This window comes from Trachinotus anak, unplaced genomic scaffold, assembly GCF_046630095.1.
Source record: "Trachinotus anak isolate AG129_WGS33_773 ecotype Australia unplaced genomic scaffold, CSIRO_AGI_Tana_v1 ptg000032l, whole genome shotgun sequence".
NCBI lineage: Eukaryota > Metazoa > Chordata > Actinopteri > Carangiformes > Carangidae > Trachinotus > Trachinotus anak.
In genome coordinates this window covers 18,030,519-18,050,177 of record NW_027273883.1, presented here as the reverse complement: position 1 = coordinate 18,050,177, position 19,659 = coordinate 18,030,519, and the positions used below count along the sequence as shown (strand labels likewise).

Below are 19,659 nucleotides of genomic sequence, written 5' to 3'. Positions count from 1 at the left end.
GCCAGGCGGTGGAGGCCTAGAAACAGCTCAGAGATGTCCAGGAACAGCTCAAAGTGGGTTATGGACTATTGATTCAGTATAGCTGCAGCCAAAAAAGCTGCTACCAACAGCTCAAGGTATTATGCACATTAATCTGCTTCATGTGCTTTTTTTTCTGTTTAACTGTATCGAACCAAATGAAAAGAAGGAGCAGGCTAACACCTCGTGCAGGTGCAGGATGGTGTATTTGGAGGTTGAGGAAGCGCAGAGGATAGCAGACATCACAAGGTCAAAGGTTAAAAGGCTGTTGTTCTGGACCTTTGTCTCATTTTCCAAATGACTTCAGGCTGTAAGTTGATAGAGCAGAGACAGGTTCATTTGATGTCATAATAACATTTCCATTCCATTCCATTCATTGGGCAGACGCTTTTTTCCAAAGCAATGTAATAAGTGCATTTGGAGAAATGCTTTCACCTGCTATGTTTTTGTAGTAATGATCAGCGATGTGAATTAAGTACCAATGTTTTTCCTTTTATCTGCTTTATACCAACAGCAGATTCTCATGTTTTCAGTTGTGTTCCATTAGGGGGCGAGGCAGATGAATACAGAGAGAACACCCAGATGGGCATTTCAACAGTGCTGATAAAATTGCTGTTTTATTCACTGTTCTCGTTATTGTGCACAGTGGACAAAGCAATCTCTTGGAAACAGAGAGGTGATTTTGATGCCAATCTTCTTGTCACACACTGGGTGACCAATGGGCCAAAATCCCCAAAAAGCACTGCAATCATCTAATAGCATAGGAGATTTTCACTCAGAAACAGTGAAAACTGAGCCACAGCAGTGGCACTAAACCACACAGGCTGAATTTGGACTTGACTTTCAATTACATGACTTCAGCTAAGTGGAGTGATTTACAGGATCTTAACTCTCCAAGCCAAAATTTCAGCATTATGGCGGGAAGGAGCCATAATAGATACCTGCAACAACGCAGTGGTAGTGATGAAAATTGCCTTCAGGCTGCGCTGTAGGAGTGAACAACAGAGGAAGCATCTATTTCGTATGTACATCAGTGGCAGGTACACACACACACAGACACCCACACGTGTACAGTACAGAGAAATACTGACATTGATTTGTACACATGCGCAAACACTCAGGCACACACACAGCTCAATAGGTGGTCTGACAGAAGTGGTTTATTGTGCATGAATGCTCCTCAAATTTCACTGTGTTGCATCAGCCAGCCGACTGTGTTTTTGCTAAATTAGTTTGCCCTTGTTTCAGAGAACAAATGAAACAGCAGAGTGTGCAGAGTAAATGGCATTTAGATCTCACATTTAAAGTGAAACAGAGCTGTGCAAAATGTATATACAGTATATACTGTATCTGACCATCATTAACAAGTTCCAAAACCAACAACACATATTGTATTAATAATGCATATGATTGATTTTTTTTTCTTACTTTTTTTTCTTTACAGATTCCTTGAAAAAAGTATCTTTCAGCCAAAATAACTGTACTTATTAATTGAGAATTGATTTGTTCGGTAGTTTTCCTGCATGTTCATAAAGTAGGCAATATGTAACTTTGACATACCTGGAAATACATATGTAAAATGTATGAAAAATTAGGTCAAAACTATCAGAAAACACTTTCTGCACAAGTCTGATTATGCAGATATGGTGATGAGGCTTTCGAGCATTGTCAGTCTCTGACACTCGCTTGGTTTGTTGAACTAATTAAATGATTAATCCTTTCATTACTTATTCATTTATTTGTTCATATATTTACTCATTTCATCAGTCATTCACTGAATCACATAATGTGATACAAAGACTTTAACACCATCATACATTAATTATATTTTTCGGGCATGATAAGTCAACATTTCGCAGTAATGTTAAACCCACAGTTCAGGGGATGTTGTCTGTCTCTCTCTCTCTCTTCTATTGATAAAAAGTCAGCTCTGCACACACAGAAACATTTCTGCATTTGACTTGTGTTTTCAATGCTGCTGAAGCATAAAACAGCACATTTTATTTAACATAAGTAAACATAAGGGAGGGCTGTCCATACGCACCTGGGTAAAAGATTCCAGGTGTATAATATATAAAAGCATCTCAAATCGCTACGTCAGTATAACAAATGTCTAGTCTAACACGTCAAGCAGCTTGATCATGAGTGAGCAGCTCAAATGACCCAACAGCAAAGCCAAGACAGCAGAACAAATGAAAATGTGATTGACAACTGCGATATTCATGATACATTTACCTTCTGGAGTCAGTGTCAGTGGACTGCAGCATGCAGTGTAAGTTTGTCTGCATCTGCTACAACATATCTCGTAAAATTTTTGCAAGACTACACCAACACGAAAAAGTCACAGCAAATAAAACATAAACCCAACATAACAAGCAAGTTTCCTGCCTCCTGCAGTTGTGTGTTGTGCCTCAAAAACAAGCGTTGTTTGTATCTGTGTATTTTATCAAAAAGTTCTTGTTCTTGGGTGTAGGTGATAGCTGGCACTGTTAATGTTTCATCATTCTTCCTGCCTCCTGTCTCAATAAATAAAAAATAAAAAAAACATGTTTTCTTTTTCAGTCTTACAGAAAGGAAAAATTCAGCTGCATGTGTGTATGCTGACACACATACACATATAGCCTATATACTGTATGGATTCACACGGATTCCCACATGCACACCCTGCTGTCAGGCCTGGTTTCTTCAGTGGTTACCGACTGTGTCTTTCATCATGGTAAAGAGAATGTGTGCAGGGCATAGTGACAGTATCACATACACAGCCACTGAATTAGGCCCAGCCCCGCTGATATTTTTAGCTATTGATAAATCTTTTTATTTTTTTTTTCAAACAGAATTTGTCTGATAGTTAGTTTGGGTGGTGCTGTTTTCGTATTGTCTTTAATCTCGTCTCACATCCTATGCTGTACTGAACTCTCTTTCTTCTGCACAGAACTGGGCTGTTTTGTTCCAGTCTGGTCTTGTCTGCAATACTTTGGCCTGGATTGTTTCTATTCTATTCTATTCTATTCTATTCTATTCTATTCTACTCTCCAGGCAGCACAAAGGAAAATATGTACCTCACACTGGTACAGTTAGATATATGGTGCCAGAATTCAACCTCCGCCCCTTTTCTGATATTTTTAACTCTTTGACAGTTTTTCCAACAGAAACTGTCTTTGAGACAGAGTGATGGTGAGAGTTGTGGCTGTGAATTTTCCTCTTCCTTGTCTTTTCTCTGTTCTCCTGTGCCGTGTTAGATTTCCGTGTTGTCTATTCTGTTTTAAGCTGCTCTGTTCTTTTTCTTTTTTCCTTGCTTTTGTATTCCCATCCCGTGCTCTTCTCTTTAGTGCTCCTGCTGTACCATATTTGTCTGTTCAGTTTTACTCTGTTCTGACCTTCCTGTTATCTGCTGCATTTTTAGTATCTCAGTATCAGGTGCAGTGAGTGACAGTTATTGGTCTGGTGTCAGTGGCTCAGGCTCAGGCGTTACCTCTCTTTAAGGCTGATCTCATTTCCTGCACACTTCCTCTGTGGGGTTAACGGCTGGCAGCCTCATGCACATCCTGGCTGAGGTACATAGCAGGGAAAACAAAATAGGAGCCATTGCTGTCATAGGAGTAGAATATAACATGTGTGCAGTGACATTTCACCATGTAATTGCTTCAAAAGTCCAATTACTAAAGAGATAGGTAACAGGTGTCTATGCAACTTTGATGAGAATAATTCTTCCTAAATTGTTCCTTAAAATCTGCCACGTCTCATCACTGCCTTCCACTTCTGTGTATATGTCTGAGCCCTAGCTGAGCAAAAGAAGTTAAGGTGGTATACTTTTTTTCTTTTTAAAATGGATGTTTTTAATTAGGCTTGCAACCAAGCATTTTATACATCCCACGAAGCTTTGAAAAAAAAAAAAAAAAAAAAAAAAAAAACAACTGAATTTTGAGGTAAAATACTGGCGGAGTCCTAAAACTGATGTCATTAATCAAACAACCTCCTCCAGAAAGTTGGAAAATAGAAACCAGAAAGCCTCATTTTGCTTGCATTGTCTAATGGCTTGAGAGGCCCCAGGCCACAGCAAAGAGCGTGTAGCTGAAAGGAAAAGGCAGCAGGGGCAAATGGACAGTGAATTTTCTACCAAAAATGAAAGGTACACACCAGTGGTGGTTATGTTTTTCAGGACCACTTCTGAAAAAACACCTATTTGAACTGGACCTCAGATTTCGATGGTCCATACATACAGGTTTTGGAAGAAATGGGGTTTTTGCTATAGACAAAAGTTATAGGAATATAGGAATATTTTTGTAACTTATAGTTTGTCCTACTTGGAGTACTTTCTTTACAAAAAAAACATTAATAAATCAGGAGCAGTGGAACAAGGGGATCTTCTTTATATCAAGGTCTGTGTTCATATTACAGCTGCCATGCTGGCATATCTTGCTCTTTCTTCATTCACAAAAACTGATGGTCCTGTTTTTTTCTTAAATATTTCATGATTTAGATAGATGAAGACAGCAGCTTGGAGAAATAAGGCTAGTTGCTGGACAGAGCTGAAGGAAGAGGTGGTGGCTGTTTTTTTTACTTTGTTCCCTGTTTCTCAGTTTCTGATAGAATGACTGTGACACGAGCAACAATGGACACAAAATATAACAAACTGGCCAAGTAATGAAATCATTTTACATGGCATTTAGAGTCATACCATACAACGCCAGTGAAATCAACTGAATCATGAATGATTTATTAAACACTTTAGCTGATAAAGTTCATCTCCATTCAGTTCCTATGAAATAACATTCGCAGACATTCAAGTAAAATCAATTTACCTAACATTCAGTTCCACACTATTCAATATGTATAGGATAATTTTGACTCGCTTCAATCAATCCAATGTGCAATTGAAACATTTATGTTCACTTGTGAGGATTGTTAAAGAAAGACTCAGCTCATACCTCCTTCATGTTGTGTATTTACTTGTGAGACTTTTAGGTTATATATCATCAGCATGCTCTACAGTGTAATATAGCCTTCCATTTGTGCTATAATGGTATGTCCCAGTGTCTTTGATTTTCCTGTCTGGTAGACTGACTGGGGGCCCAGAGCAGAGGGAAAGGAAGTGTGATAAACTGTCCATGGAAAACATAGGGGGGCCCTATCTGGCCACTTTAGCTGGGGTTAGTAACCACAGGCCAAAGATGGAAGGAGGCAGATAGAGAGGCCTCTCCCTGCATGGGTGTGATAGGGCTAACCCTGCTCTGGTAATTTTGATGTTCACTGGCTGAAAATGTGTTTTCTTCCATAAAGAAAACATTTTTTTCAGGTTTTCTTCCATGACAAATTACACATGACTAGCCCAAACATTTAAAGCTGTTAATTAGCCATGGAGGTAGCGTGGCTCAAGGGATGGCATTGTCAGTCGGTTAATCTACTACTTTGCTCCAGATTGAAAGATCTCATGGCTCATGGTTCCCAGAGGATATCTTCCCTAGTGACTTTGGTGACCCCTGACTTTTCCTCCCATACCTCAGTGAGGTTGACATTTTTGGGTTGTAGTGGAATTACAGTTTTGACGTGAATATTCATGGTGCCCAGAGGATGAGGCATGGGTTTACAGACTCTGTGATCCTGTGACGTTTCATCTAATGCCACCATCAGGTCAAAGATTTGATTTGTCCATTACTTTGGTTTAAGACCAAACCAATGGCATTCCCATCAGCCTCAGCTGTACTTTGTATTTAGTGCTACTTAGCTAGTGTTAGCATGCTAACATGTTAAACCAAGATGGTGAACATGCATGCTAGCAATGTCATTATGAGTAGGCCAACATAAACATGCTGATGTTAAATGCAAAAGTATCTTCAATTCAGTCCTAGTCTTGTTTTTTCTCTACTTGGTTGGGCTTTACCTGAAATCACAAAACAGGTGAAGAAATATAATTGGTGTAAGAGCAAATATAGCTAAGGAGATTTTACAAATTGTGACTTCCATCATGAAAATATATGCTGTTTAATAAGAATAAAAAAGGAGGTTATGTAAAGGATGTAAGTAAACCACAAACATATTGTAAAATGAGGCTTAACAAGTCTTTATTTTATCATCTCAAACACCACTGAATCTATGATACAATGCTCTGAAGAAAATTCTTTATTCTACATTACATTACCAATGTTCTTTGCAATATTCATTAATAATCTATGTTGCTATGATGAAAGTGAAACGCTGTACATATATTTTTACATGAGGGCACTGCAGTGTGGCATATTTCTCCACAGAGCTTTACATATTGTATGAGGACATGTCCTTAATGTTGTCTTTGTTCCCCTGTGACCAAATTGTGATCATTATTTCTTAACAGATACTGTGCACATATATGAATATGTTACTCTACTCGGGTGGTCAAAGCTTTGTAACAGTACAATTCCTCGGAAGCATACATTGTTCTGAGCACAAGTTTTCTCAGATGTACATACATGAAAACTGTTAGGAAAACACCTGTAAAGAACAATGCTTACAGCATCAGGGAATGAAATGTGGATAGTAGATAAAAAGACGTGGTGGTGGTCCTGACTACACAATTAATGAAGATGTCATTAATACAGAGCTTTATACAAAACTCACATTACTTTGAAAGGCATAAACACAAGTTTCCAGCTAGAGTTGTCATGATTTCCAGCATATAACACATAGAAAACAACATCTGTGCGTTATGATTTTGTAACTTCTTTACAGTCAGTGATATCCTGTGAAAAGTCACACTTGAGAACCACTGGTGACTGCACAATCTAAACTTATCATTTAGACAAAGCAGCCAGATGCTGCTACATACAGAAAGTTAAATACTTGAGTTTCAGTTGAAGGTGTTGACAGTGGAGATGACAGCTAATAGATGTTACTGTGTATGTGACAAATACAGAGTAATAATTTATGGGTTAAACGTACTCCAAATGTTCTCCCTTTCCTTTTCTGTTTTTTTTTTTTTTTTTTTTTTTCCGTTAAGTTGTTCTTCTCTTTATCTTCAATTTTCCTTCCCATCGTTGTGCAGGTTACTTCCTTGATCTGCATTATATATACACACACACACATAGAGAAAGCACAGATGTACAAAAATGAATACATGAACACATTTAAATAAAAGAGAAAAAAACAAAGAATGAAAGTAGTAGAAACTTCAAAGGGAAAAAAATCAACTGTAATTTTTCATTGAAATATTTTGAGCAAAGCTGATGGAGTGAGTGGGTGCACCTGTGATAATATATGTGTCATTGGAAAATGATCAGCTCCTGTGTGAAAGTCAAGCAGCCAAACAGCCAAATGAATAACACTCAGTGTTTTCATAACAGGAAGCACAAATGTGAGCCAGTTATGGCCCATATGCTTCCATATATACAACTTCTAGGTTTTGGGTTTGCTCAGTGTCAGTTAGCGGGAACGGAGCGAGCTTTAGCCCAGTGGTCAGCGTGGGTCAGACTTGCCTACCTCAGTGAACTCAGTGAGTGATAGAAGGATAGAAAGGACAATTGCAAAAAATATGTCAAACTGAAGAAGTTTTGACGGCATCCCTCTAATATATTGCACTACAAGACAACAGTGGTTTAATTAGACCTAAAAACTTTCAACAGGACCTGGCATTGGATCTGCAACTTAGGGTATCTGTATCTGTCTGAGGCTCCCATGCGTTGCCTTCACTGTACAAATACCAATTAGAGCACATTGACTCGCTTAGTGCTAAACAAAAGGCTTGAGTACCTAAAGACAGGAACTCTGAATAAAAGTATGAGATTCACTATTGTAGGGAGCCCAGCATGGGATCTTTACTCAGCATTTTGGAGAGTGTAAACTGAAGCCTGAGTCTGAATCTGACTGTCTGTGCAAAATGAAAAAGAGCCTCATAAATCACCACTCTTTAATACTAAGGAACTGACATATAAATCACTTGCAGTCTACATTATCCCCAGGGGGTATGTGTGCTTCACACTGTCAGGCAGTCTGTCTCCCAACATGTCAGTCTGGGAGACTTCACATCTGGATAACTATTATTATTGCCATCGTAAGAGTTAACAGGATGTGGTATTTCAGGCACAATTATACAAAATCCCAAACTAAAAGTCAGTGTCTTGTATGTCAGTGTGTCAGTATGTTTTTAGACCTGATAAAGTGGCCGACGTACAAATTACCAGTAAACTGTAAGTGAACCTAAATACAAATAATCAATAACTTAGATATGTAGTTACAAAAATACTTAATCTATGTCTTAATGTAAGAAACTGGTTCTCTTTGCAGAACCTGAGCTTATAATGGCAAAATTAACTTGTATCTGAAAACTCTATTAGTCAAGTGAGGAAACAGTAATATACAAACTATATAACTATAGCTTCAACTAAAACAAACCCATGAACAAATGGGCTTGTAAAAGTGGATATAATGTAGAAGTCATCCAAGTTAAATAGAGACAGATATGGATTATGCTTAGAACAGCACTTAGACAAAATTACCCTCCAGACTGTATCTCTCATATGTCAGACAGACAGTCTAACTATATCAGTGTGTGTCATCTAACAGTGAACACTACAGTCGTGACTCACCATGACAAATCTGAGCACTCTCACACACACACACACACACATGGCCACACACATGGAGACAAAGAACAATTGTCTAATGTGCTAAAATTTGATCAATACTCTGTTTATTCTTGTAGAGTTGTTAAAATGAACAGTTGTCCACAGTTCATTGTGATAGCTGAGATGTTAACAAGACAAAACAATATGGTGGAGGAAATTTTTTGGTGTCCAGAATAAGTGTGCATGGTCACCTCTGTACAGTCCTCGTCATCATGTCGATGGTCACGCCAAACCAACAAAAGCCTTTGATTTATACTGAAAACATGAACACATGGTTTCTTACTCATATGAATCCAAACAGGCAAAAACAAAAGCAGCCACCAATCAACACAACAACCAAGTCAACTCATACAAAGATGATGTCGGGGGAGAGAAGCGAAGAAGAAGGGGGTGTGAAGGGAAAAAAAAGAGGCATTGTAACAGGAGAAAGGAGAGAAAAAAACCTAAACAAATTAAATTACACCCCTTCCCTGCCTCTTCCGCTCACTCACTGTCTTCCTCTACCTCCTATTTTCCACTCCCTTGTTGTGCTGTTTCTTTTTCAACTCATTTTGCTGCCTCACTTTTCTTTACCCCCCCTCCCCGTTCCCCCTCCATTCTTTCTGTCAGTCTCTGTCTCTCTCTCTCTCTCTCCCCATGAGCAGACAGGCAGAGACAGGGAGGCTGTTGTTGTGCTTGCAGTCTGACACTATCAGCTCATAAATCCCTGTCAACAGCTTGTATGTCTCCTCTGCTCTCGTCTCCTCTCCTCTCCTCTGCTCCCTCCCTCCACTGGTGAAGGAGTGAAGGAACCCAGTGACCTGCCAACGAGGGTTTGACTGGCACAGCCACACGGACACGCACACATCAACACACACGTTTCGGAAAAAGAGGCTCACACAGAGACACATGGATGTGCTGCACAAAGCCACAAGGATAGATAGATAGATAGATAGATAGATAGATAGATAGAAGCTGTGTTTCTATGATTCCCCCTTTCTCTGTCTCCCTCCCTCTCTCTCTCTTCCTCCGTCCCTGTCTTTCTTTCCCTCAGGCAATGTTTGCCGGCAGACAGTCGTCACTGACATGCGCTTCCTGTGGTTGGGGTAAACACCTGGGTAATGAGGCCACAGTGCACGACAACCACAAAAAACACACACACACACACATACACAAAAAAAAAACTCACCCCACCAAGGTTCACAGCCCTTGTGCATTGCGCATGAGGATATATACTGTCGACACGCAATCAGGTCATGCCAACACATAGGGGCACATACAGTCATGCATTCACACGTGCACACAAATCCTGGAGATAGACAAGCACAGGCATGCATGCACACAAACACACACACAGCCACACATGCACACTGGATGCTTGGCTCAGACTGCTAAACAAGCAGTGAGCCAACCCAGCCATGTCAGCCAAAACTCAATACCCAGACCGGCCGCAGTGTTAAAGGCACGCTGTTGTGAGTTGAGGTGAGGGGAAACGAACCGAAGTCAAGCTTCTTCTATTCCTTCACCGTCACTAATAGTGTGCTCTCCAAACTTAGACACAAATCCCATCCCAAGTGTTGTCATTGAGAAACTCAGTTTGAACAATTTGCAGTCTGCCTGAAGTCCTGACTGACTGCAGTGCAAAGTGTGAGTGCTACTGCAATGAAGCGTAGAGCTGTCAGTCTGACTGCAGTGTCACTAACACTGTATGTCACTGGAGGAATTTTTCTCTGTTGAATTGATGAGCCATTAAAAAGGGGAATCCACTGACCAATCTCTTAGCCTTATGCACATGTCACTCATGACAGGATAATTAATGTATGAGTGACAACATAGGAGACTTTGTTTGCAGTTAAATGATGGTCCTAATGGTCTTGTCATATATGGCTGTCAAATCATAACTGACTCTTGGTCTGAAGATAAGTTGATGAGCGAAGTTGCTCTGTTTGCACACATTTGTTCAGAGCTGCATTGGCAGCATCAGCTCATTCTCCAGACTCTGGATATGTTCACACTCGACGCAATGTCGCCCGGACACATTTTGTGATATGAAAATGAATCAGCTTTGGAACTACTGGAAAGTGGATTTTATCACTTTTGAAAGAGCTATGCTAACACTTTGTTCTTGCGTGTCTTTGAGCTGCAGAGGACTAAATACATGCTGGATCTATCTGGACATGCAAAGATGAAACTGATATCAATCTTCTCATATGACTGTGGATTTGGCAGTATACACAGTTACTTCTTTTATCAGTCTTCTTTTCTTCTTTTTCCCTTTTTCCTTCATTTATGGAGAAAATGTTGCACTAATTCTCAAAAGCTGAAAGTCTAAGGCGACATAAGAGAATCACTTTGAGGCAAAAGAGATGGGTAATTTACCCGGAAACTGCAACCAATAGTACATTTTCATGCCACTCTTGTTCCGTAGCATGTTCTGTCATCCCGATTGATTTTGTTACAACAGAATCACACATTACTGCTTCACTGCCTCAAAATATTGTGCGCATATCAAAGTCTCAGGACTGTTCTGTGTCAAAAGCACTAGAGTACAAGTGATTCACTCAAGAATCATCTTATTGTGTTATCTCTGGACAATACGGCGCTGCCTGCATCTCATGTGTCATAGGAACAACAGGGAAGCCCGTGGTGAATCATCAGCCCTGTCAGACTGACAAAGCTGGAAAAGCCTTGAGCTCTTTTCGTTTTGCAGAAGTTTTAATGTCTAAAGGATGTCACACCAAGCTGTTGTGTTACTACTTACTTACTTGGCAAATAAAATGTTATGCACACTGTGTTCAGTATGTACATACACATGTGTACATATGGCAGTGTCTGGCTCTGCATGTGTCTGTATGTCCGTTGCATGTGTGTGTGTGTGTGTGTGTGTGTGTGTGTGTGTGTGGCCCACACATGTCTCTGTGTGCAAAGGAAATGGCTGACAGTGAAAAATGTGACCAATTCTAATTTGAATTGCCAATGAAAAAAAGGCCTCAATATTTATGGGTTCTGTCCAGATGAACAGAGGAGAAGGATTTAAGCATGAGAGCATATTCCTTATCACAATTAAAAAGTGCTTTAACATGACTACAATCCCTTGAAGTTAGATTAGCAGTTATATTGAAGAGATCGGCCCTGGCTTCGAACAATGGGAACTGAATGGGGAAAAAGAAATTATTTAACAGAGCCAAAGGTAATGCTTCCTTTTCGTTGTCTCTCTCTTTTTTCCCTTGAATTAGCTATTTTGTGTGGAAGCACTTTTTTTTCTTTCTTTTGAACATGGAATAACTTCACGTTTACATGAAAAAATATACTTGGAGTCCAACCTGGGGACTTGATTGAAGGGACCACAGAAGGGAGAAAAAAACTAATTTGACGGCACAGTTTGAGATCCTTTTAAAATCATTTGAAGCTTGGAGCAACAGTAAAATAATCTTCCCAGTTGTGCATAAAGCACGGCTGCGAAAGAAGTGAGCCTAGATTGTAAAGATCTGAAACCATATAGTAACCGTGCATGCCAACCTTTTACACATACACATAGAAAGAGATGCATCCACAAACAATCAACCATGGACTTGAGTTTAGATTCCCATATTACAGAAAAAAAAAGTAACTCAGCCAGTCCTTACATAAAGAAAGACAAACCCATGGGAAGACACAGGGCTTCAACTGAGAGCTGTGTAATTAGAGAGAAAGAGTAGAGACAAAAAGAGAGAGAGAGCTTAACCCCAGGCAGAAACAGGAAGAGGGAGAGAGAACGAGAGAGAGGGGGTGGGGTGGGTGGGGTTGGGGGGTGAACAGAGTGACAAGGTTGAGAAAAATCATCCCATGTTAACCTAAAAGAGAAAAGAGAGAGGAACAAGGAAGGCAAAACAGCAAACAGCGAGCAGCTGCTGAGGATTTACATGCTGTAAATTATTCATGTAATCAGCTGTAGGAGCACAGAGACAGAGAGAGATGGAGACACAGACAACAAGAGAGAAAAAAAAAAATCTGGCCCGTAGAGGGATAGAGGGATGGAAACAGAGAGATATGCAAAGACAGACAGGTATTGTATACTGTAATAGACAACAAAGAGAGAGTGTAACACTTACCCCGACAGTCCTGTCTAGACCAGGTGACTTTCCCCCTCTGACTCTCATCCTGCCACACCTGGAAGAAAGGGTAACTGTGTTTACATACATGTGTTAATCTCCAGTTACATGCACAGAGTCAGTTTTCTGCTTTCAGGTTATGAATGACAACTAAACCTGTGCCACAGGATGACAGTGTGATTTTATATCTCCTTTGAACAGGTTGTCTATGGGCTTTAAACATAATGCCAGTACTTTATAGGTCTATTTAAAAGCTCTTCTCACTGCACCTCTACAGCATTTTATATGTTTATTTATTCATCTATTTAAAATCCCCAGGCACACGTAATATTCCCTCTCAGGTCAAGCACATAAAGCACGTGCAAGTGTTTGTAGGTTCTGGTGCAGTGCAGTGGTGAGGTAGGGTGTGTGTGTGTGTGTGTGTGTGAGCAGGCTGAGTGACAACGCTGACCTTAAAAACTCCACCTGTTGTCAGTGAGAAAATGCTGTGGTGTCACCATGTTGCTGTTTCTTACCGAAGTGTTTCACACTCTGACCACACCACAGTGAGAATGAAAGTGAGCTGCTCTCTGCTGTGTAAATAACTGGTGCACTAGCCTCCAGTTTTGACTTCTACTATAAATCCTGGTACATTACACTTTGCAAAAACGAAAGGAACACAGTCAAAAAAGGAACATTAATAAGGTATTCGGTGTATATATACTGTATCTTCATCTCCCTGCAACTAGTATTCTGAATATTAACACCAGAGCTGAACTGATACAGTGCAAAACCAATATGAGTGTGTTTGCTCATACATAACAACAATTACATATCAGTGCAGCTGTTTGACTTTTATTTTTTTCTATTTAGGTTGACTAAATGCATGGCAATATAATGAAGAGTCCTACTTGGTGTATTGTGTCAAACTTTCTGCAGGATTAATTTTACTTCATTGATGTAATATATTATTTACTTCTGCTTAAGTTGGTAAAAAAATAAATAAAAGAAAACAGATAAATAAATATGCATGAATGTATACTAAGAGGTAAAAAGATGCATAAAGATTCACAAAACACCATCCCACAGAACAAAATTTAATACATTCTGAAAAGATTTTTCAGGCTGCCTCATAAATTATGTCACCATTTGTCTTGCTCTTCTGTTTTCCCCGTCACCCTCCACTATAAACTATGGCGTACAGAATACATAAGAAATGCCACATAAAAATAACAACCTCGCTGCACTCATTGCACTCTCTCTGTGCTCAGTTATACACTCCGACGCCCAGGAGCTTTTTGAGAAGATGCTGATCCACAAATTCCCATGGGTTTGGTGGAGTGGACCGGAGCCAGTGGAAATTGCAAACAAACACTGGAGCTGCTGTGTCTGATGCGAGCGCAAACAACCTCAAAGCCCTCATTCTCACACATCACATCTGTATGTGCGATTGTGCATGTGTTTGGGACGGAAAGTGAAAGAAAGTGAGAAAAGAACTACGTGTGTGTGTGTGTGTGCGCGCGCGCGCGCATGCGTGCGTGCGTGCGCGTGTGTTTGATTGCAAGGCCTAGAAGGCGTTTCAAAGGCATTACAGCATTAGATTTATGAGGGCATTCTCAGTAACACTGGCAATAAAACAAAGATCCCAGCTCCTGTCAAAAGTTCATATTAGGTCTTACTGTGGCGAGAGAGTGTGAGAGAGGATGGAGGGTAAAGAAAGAGGTAAGTCTGGGGGACAAGAGAGTAACAGAGACACGTTGAGAAAAAACGAGCTGGAGAGCAGAGAAAACAAACAGAAAACAATTTCAAAACAGGGAGAGAGAAACCTCTCATGACAGGCCAAAGGCGAGAAAAGGCCACAACCAACAATTCAAAGAGCAACTGAGAGAAACAGTCACCAGCTCTCCCCTTCCCTCCTGTCTCTCCACCCCATGGTTTTAGTGGCCAGGCCCACACCACATTATGGGTCCCTGGGTTTTTTATAATGGCTGGGTGTGTTCTGATCCCGCACTAAAGTCATCTGCAGTTAAATCCCATTCCTAATTAGTGGTGGGAACCAGAACGAAAAAAGGGAATGAGCAGATCGGGTGAGGAACAATTAAAAAGCACTGAGGGAAAACAATATTTTCAAACAATATTTCACATCATGTGTTGTGTTATGTTGCCACACAAGGCACATAACGAAACCATGACACTGTGGATTTCAACTAACGACAATATGTGTCACTTTGCATCTTTCTCCTGACCCTCTCTCATGTTTTGTACCATTCTCTACTTGATGCAGCATAATTGTACCTAAAACTTCTATCAAGATAAATCTTGCTGTCTAAATAAAATGAAATAGCTTTTTTTCTATTGTTGACATGTCAGATGTTGGGAGGATATTAAATTAAACTGCAAACGATCAAATATGTAGCGATGTGTGAGCAATCGAGAGAACAGACAGCTGGGGTGTGTGTCAGACCACTTTGAACAGAAGTGGTCATTGTTTAATGAGTAAATAAAGATATTTATTTGTTGTAGAGAGCGAACAGGTATATGTGATGAGCAATGCTTTGGAAGTCCAAGTCTAAAAAGACAATGTGTAGAAAACATGATGTAGAATGAAACAGTGACTGTATACGGCAACACGCAGTTCACTGTGTGCATTCCATGTTCTAGCAGGAAGTGACACACATTCAGAGAACTCACCTGTCCCAGTGGCCGATGTAAAGAATCTCAGGAATGATTCATGTAAAGGTGTCAGTGCTGATATACACAGTTTGAATTGTGCAGTTACCGTTGGCAGGTCTGTGACTGAGACATCACTCAATGATGGGTGTGAATGTGGGGGGGCGGGGGTTCAGGAAGTGAGAATTCAAGGTGCAGCTCCACAAGTTTACATATGTGATCTCTGATGGTATTGCTAAAGAAACAACAGTACCAGTGAGTAACTCTTGCCAATAAATGCACCAATATAAATAACACTGAAACAGGAACCAATACACATTCACACTCCGACACGATTTTAAATGTGTCCAGTGATTTTCATAAACAACACATTCTGCCAGTTGCACTTTAAGTTAGGCCTTGTACTGTAAGCCTCTTAGGGAACGACAGTCTAGTGACTATTTGCAGGGAAACCCTTTTGACAGTGTGTCTGCTTTCTATCTATATTACCCCACTTTCTCTGAGTGCTGAGCAGCTTCTCCTACTTTGAGATACAACCCAGACTTGCATATTTCTTTGCCAGTTATTTCCTCATAAGCTGCTCCCTACCCCTGAAAACTGTCTTCATATTGGAAAATTGGATTTTAACTATTGTGGGCTACATCAGTTATGACAAAAGAGACTTTAAAGCTTGTGAAACCCATAGTTAAAAATAAAAAAGCTGCATATGTCAACTATGGAGAAAGCTGGATGTGAATAAATTACAGACCTCATCACTGCTGTGCAGGTCACAAATGTAATGGTTTTTGGATTAGCACTGGATCGATTTTTTTGTAGCAAAATGCTACGCAATGCTCACTGTTCAGCCTCACTCTATACCATGTGTTTCTCAGTTCACTGCAAGAGGCACACTGTAAATCTCACATGACACATATCATAACATTTGATCTTGTGAAACTTGTTTGTTCAACGACAGGCTCTTGGCTGTGGCCCAGTGATCTAGCGATCCATTATCACTCCACAGCCTACAGATTTCAACAGTGAGCGAATGTTTGTCTCTGTTTTAATTGATCTAAGCTGCAAGCACGCATTCAGCGTTTAAATGAAAGGCAAGGAGAGTCAGTTTCTGATTATGGATCACTGTTGTTGACACTTAATGTAAATTAATCTCAAACAGTTTTGTTCCCATTCTTTTATGTTTCCCTTTTTCTCTGTCTGTCTTATCATTTCCTCTCCGTGAAGCGATTTTCTAGTCAACACACTTTTTCTCAGTGCTATGTTGGAGGCCAAATGTGCTGACTCGCGGCATTGACGTGATGTCAACACACTGGTATGCACCTCCATCTCTCTGGGGGTGGATGGGCGAGTTTATATTTGATTGACAGGTGGTGAATCAGGCCACTGAGTGTGGAATGTGTACTGAAAGCAAGGAAGAAAGCAGCGAGAGAGAGGGTGGGAGATTATGACTGACTGACTGTACCTACTGAGCAATTAAGAGTGAGATTAATTGGTTGGTTGTCCCTTCATTGGACTGTTATTAGCGAAGGTGCTCCTCTCTGGAAAGCATTTAAATGTGAGCTAATTGACGTAATTGTTCTGACGATGACAGAACTCCTGTGGTATTACAGAACACAGGATGCTGCTCCTCTGTGGGTTAGCAATGAGCTAAATGGTAATTGACAAAATGTTGCAATTCAGTGAGAAGAGGCAGTGGTGAGAGGAAGAGATGAAAGACAGCAGGAGGGGAGAGAGAACAGAGAGTCAAAGCAAGAGGAAGAAATAACATTGTGCGTGTGCGTCTGTATATGTGTGCATGCGTGTGCATGTTTTGAACAGCATGAAGTTGAGGTCATGGAAACTTAACCGCCTGTGTGCTTTGGCCTGTGGATTAGCCAGGACATGCCTCTACTCTGGCAGGAATGCTTCATTATCACACATACGTACACACACACACACACACACACACACATGCACGCACAAGGTCAGGCTTGGAAATTAGAGCAGTGTTTGAGATGACCTTGTGAGGCCACTTCCACAGACCAGTTAAAAAGTTTATAGGATTTATAAATGACCCATCCAAAGCATTAACTCATATCACATAATATATTGAGGCTCAAGTACATTATGTATTTAAGACATTACTAAGTCATACACTTTAAATGTTGATACTTTTTAATATTTAAATGTGCATTAAATATTTGATTGTGTAGAATCAATGCAATGCTTATTATCAAAAAAAATGAGCATGTACTTTTAACTTCCCTGTCAGTGTATTTGTAACTTGTGTGATGGAACATTCATGCTGTGCAACATGCATATCACTGCAGAAGATCAGGAGGAGTCAGCCTGCAAAATAAGCTGTCATGGAGATTAGATCCCATCAGCAGCATTCAGGATTTTGCACGAGTTTGCAATATCGTTCATTAAAAAGACATCAAATTATGTGACAAAGTGACAGGGCACTATATGTTTTTCAGAGATACGATATAAACCAATTAAGAGTAGTGTCTTTTCTCACATAGTCTCCATGATGATCAGTCAGATAAACAAGTATTCACTTACATCTATGCCGCTGAAAGAGGAGCTTTGGTAACTTCAAGTGAAGCAGCTTCTGTGCTGTGTTTACTACCAAAATCAGCCAGATTTCCAGATCTTACTGATCTGAAGAAGTGGCTGGATGAGTGCAGATATATCAAGCATTTTATCTGAGAGATGCAACAGAAGTGCTAAAACACAGCATTTCCCAGCTTAAGTGCTGAGTGGTTGAACTTTTCACAGTACTGAAACAACGCTTATACTGTATAAAGAAATATAAATATAGTCTTTTTGCTTACCAGCAGAGCAGGTGCAAAGAAAATAAAATCACTATCAAAAACAATATTACTTTATGCTGAGCGTGATATGTCCATAATTACCGTATGTGCCATATTATATTTATATTAATACAGTTAAATTATGTTGATAAATGCTTTACATATAAGCACCACATCCCCTGGTTCATGTGGACCCATCTGGAAGTATATATTTGAAATTACTGTAGCTGTAGTCGAATAAGCATACCTAGATGTTTTTTTTCTTATAGAATATATGTAATTTTTTTATTATTAAAACATACAGTTTGTATGTTTTAAATAAATTAAACCAATGAAAGCAAGCATTTAACTCTAAATTAATGAGCATGTTTCCTGTTGAGTACTGTACATTCTCCAACGAGATAAAATCCACCCACCACCTGGAAAGTATTACAGTAAGTTACAGTGGGGCATATCTTTCCCTCAATGAACAGGAAATGGCTTATTTCTCCTGAGTAGACCCTGTCCCAGCAAGGGAAGTGGCTAACCACATGAAGCTGCTGTGATCCAGTCTGTTTACACACGGTAATTTGCACAGGTGAGAGAGGATGGGCCTCTGGGATGAACACAGTGAAGCCTTGTTTAGTCCTCACCATGAGGAATGGAGGTCATGAGAGGAAAGTTTCATTCATCAACCCCAGACTAAGATTTGTTCAGGCTTAAATCACATATAAAACAAATTTAAACTGTTTAGAAATGGTTAAAAAAAAAGTTTCATTTCAAAGTGGGAGTGTACACATATGTTATAACCACATAATACAGCACACACACACACACACACACACACACACACACACACACACACACATACCCTGCAGTTTAATGAAACATATTCTTGGCTAAAAGTGACTTAACAATAACAAACTTGCCTTAAGCCACACCTGTGGAAAATAGAGTGGCACAGTGGTCCACACTTTCCTTCAAACCAAAAATGTCATGACATTTTTTACATTGCACATTTTTTTTTTTTTTTTTTTTTTAATACTTTTTTTTCATATGTTTGTGCAGCTTTGAATCTGGTCACTTTCTTCCAGTGCGAAGGCATATCAGGTGAATTCGACTGGAATGGAACTTCCCCCATAGCACGCAAGGCTAGACTCCAAATATAATTTCAACTGAACAAATTATAGTCACATTTTTATGAAAAACACCCTGTTTCTGCAAAGATGATTTGCCTCTTGTGCTGAGCTTTTAAATGAGGCTATTTCAGTCTGCTGTGAAATATCTTACATCTGCACTCGCCTGCTTCCTTTACTTGGTTTTCCTGTGGACAAGTGGTCAAGTGTGCTCATTAGGTCTGTTGTGTCAACTGCGAGTCTTGTGACAGTGTTGTGGAGCTGTCGCTGTCAGGACAAAAACACACAAAAGTGTCAGTCTGACCTCGTCACATGGGCCTTGTAAGACAGGCACACAAACAGAAGTAAACACCCTGACATACCTCTTGCAGCTCCAAATCATTCCTATATACAGAAGTCTCATTGTAAAGATTCTCTT

At 39.9% G+C, this 19,659-nt stretch overlaps 1 long non-coding RNA gene across 4 annotated transcripts in view; it reads right to left on the bottom strand.

The window, feature by feature from the left end:
- LOC139613220 (uncharacterized) overlaps positions 1-19,659 on the bottom strand; it is a 116,818-nt gene that overhangs the window by 17,352 nt on the left and 79,807 nt on the right. The window contains exons 5-8 of one of the 4 annotated variants that reach the window (XR_011686700.1): positions 12,686-12,743; positions 12,221-12,267; positions 8,807-8,870; positions 6,064-7,050 (exon numbers count right to left, since the gene is read on the bottom strand). This is a non-coding gene — a long non-coding RNA (uncharacterized lncRNA). Of the gene's footprint in view, positions 1-201; positions 7,051-8,806; positions 8,871-12,220; positions 12,268-12,685; positions 12,744-19,659 lie in introns of those variants that run through there. The other 3 variants (XR_011686699.1, XR_011686697.1, XR_011686698.1) reach the window with 3 other exon arrangements.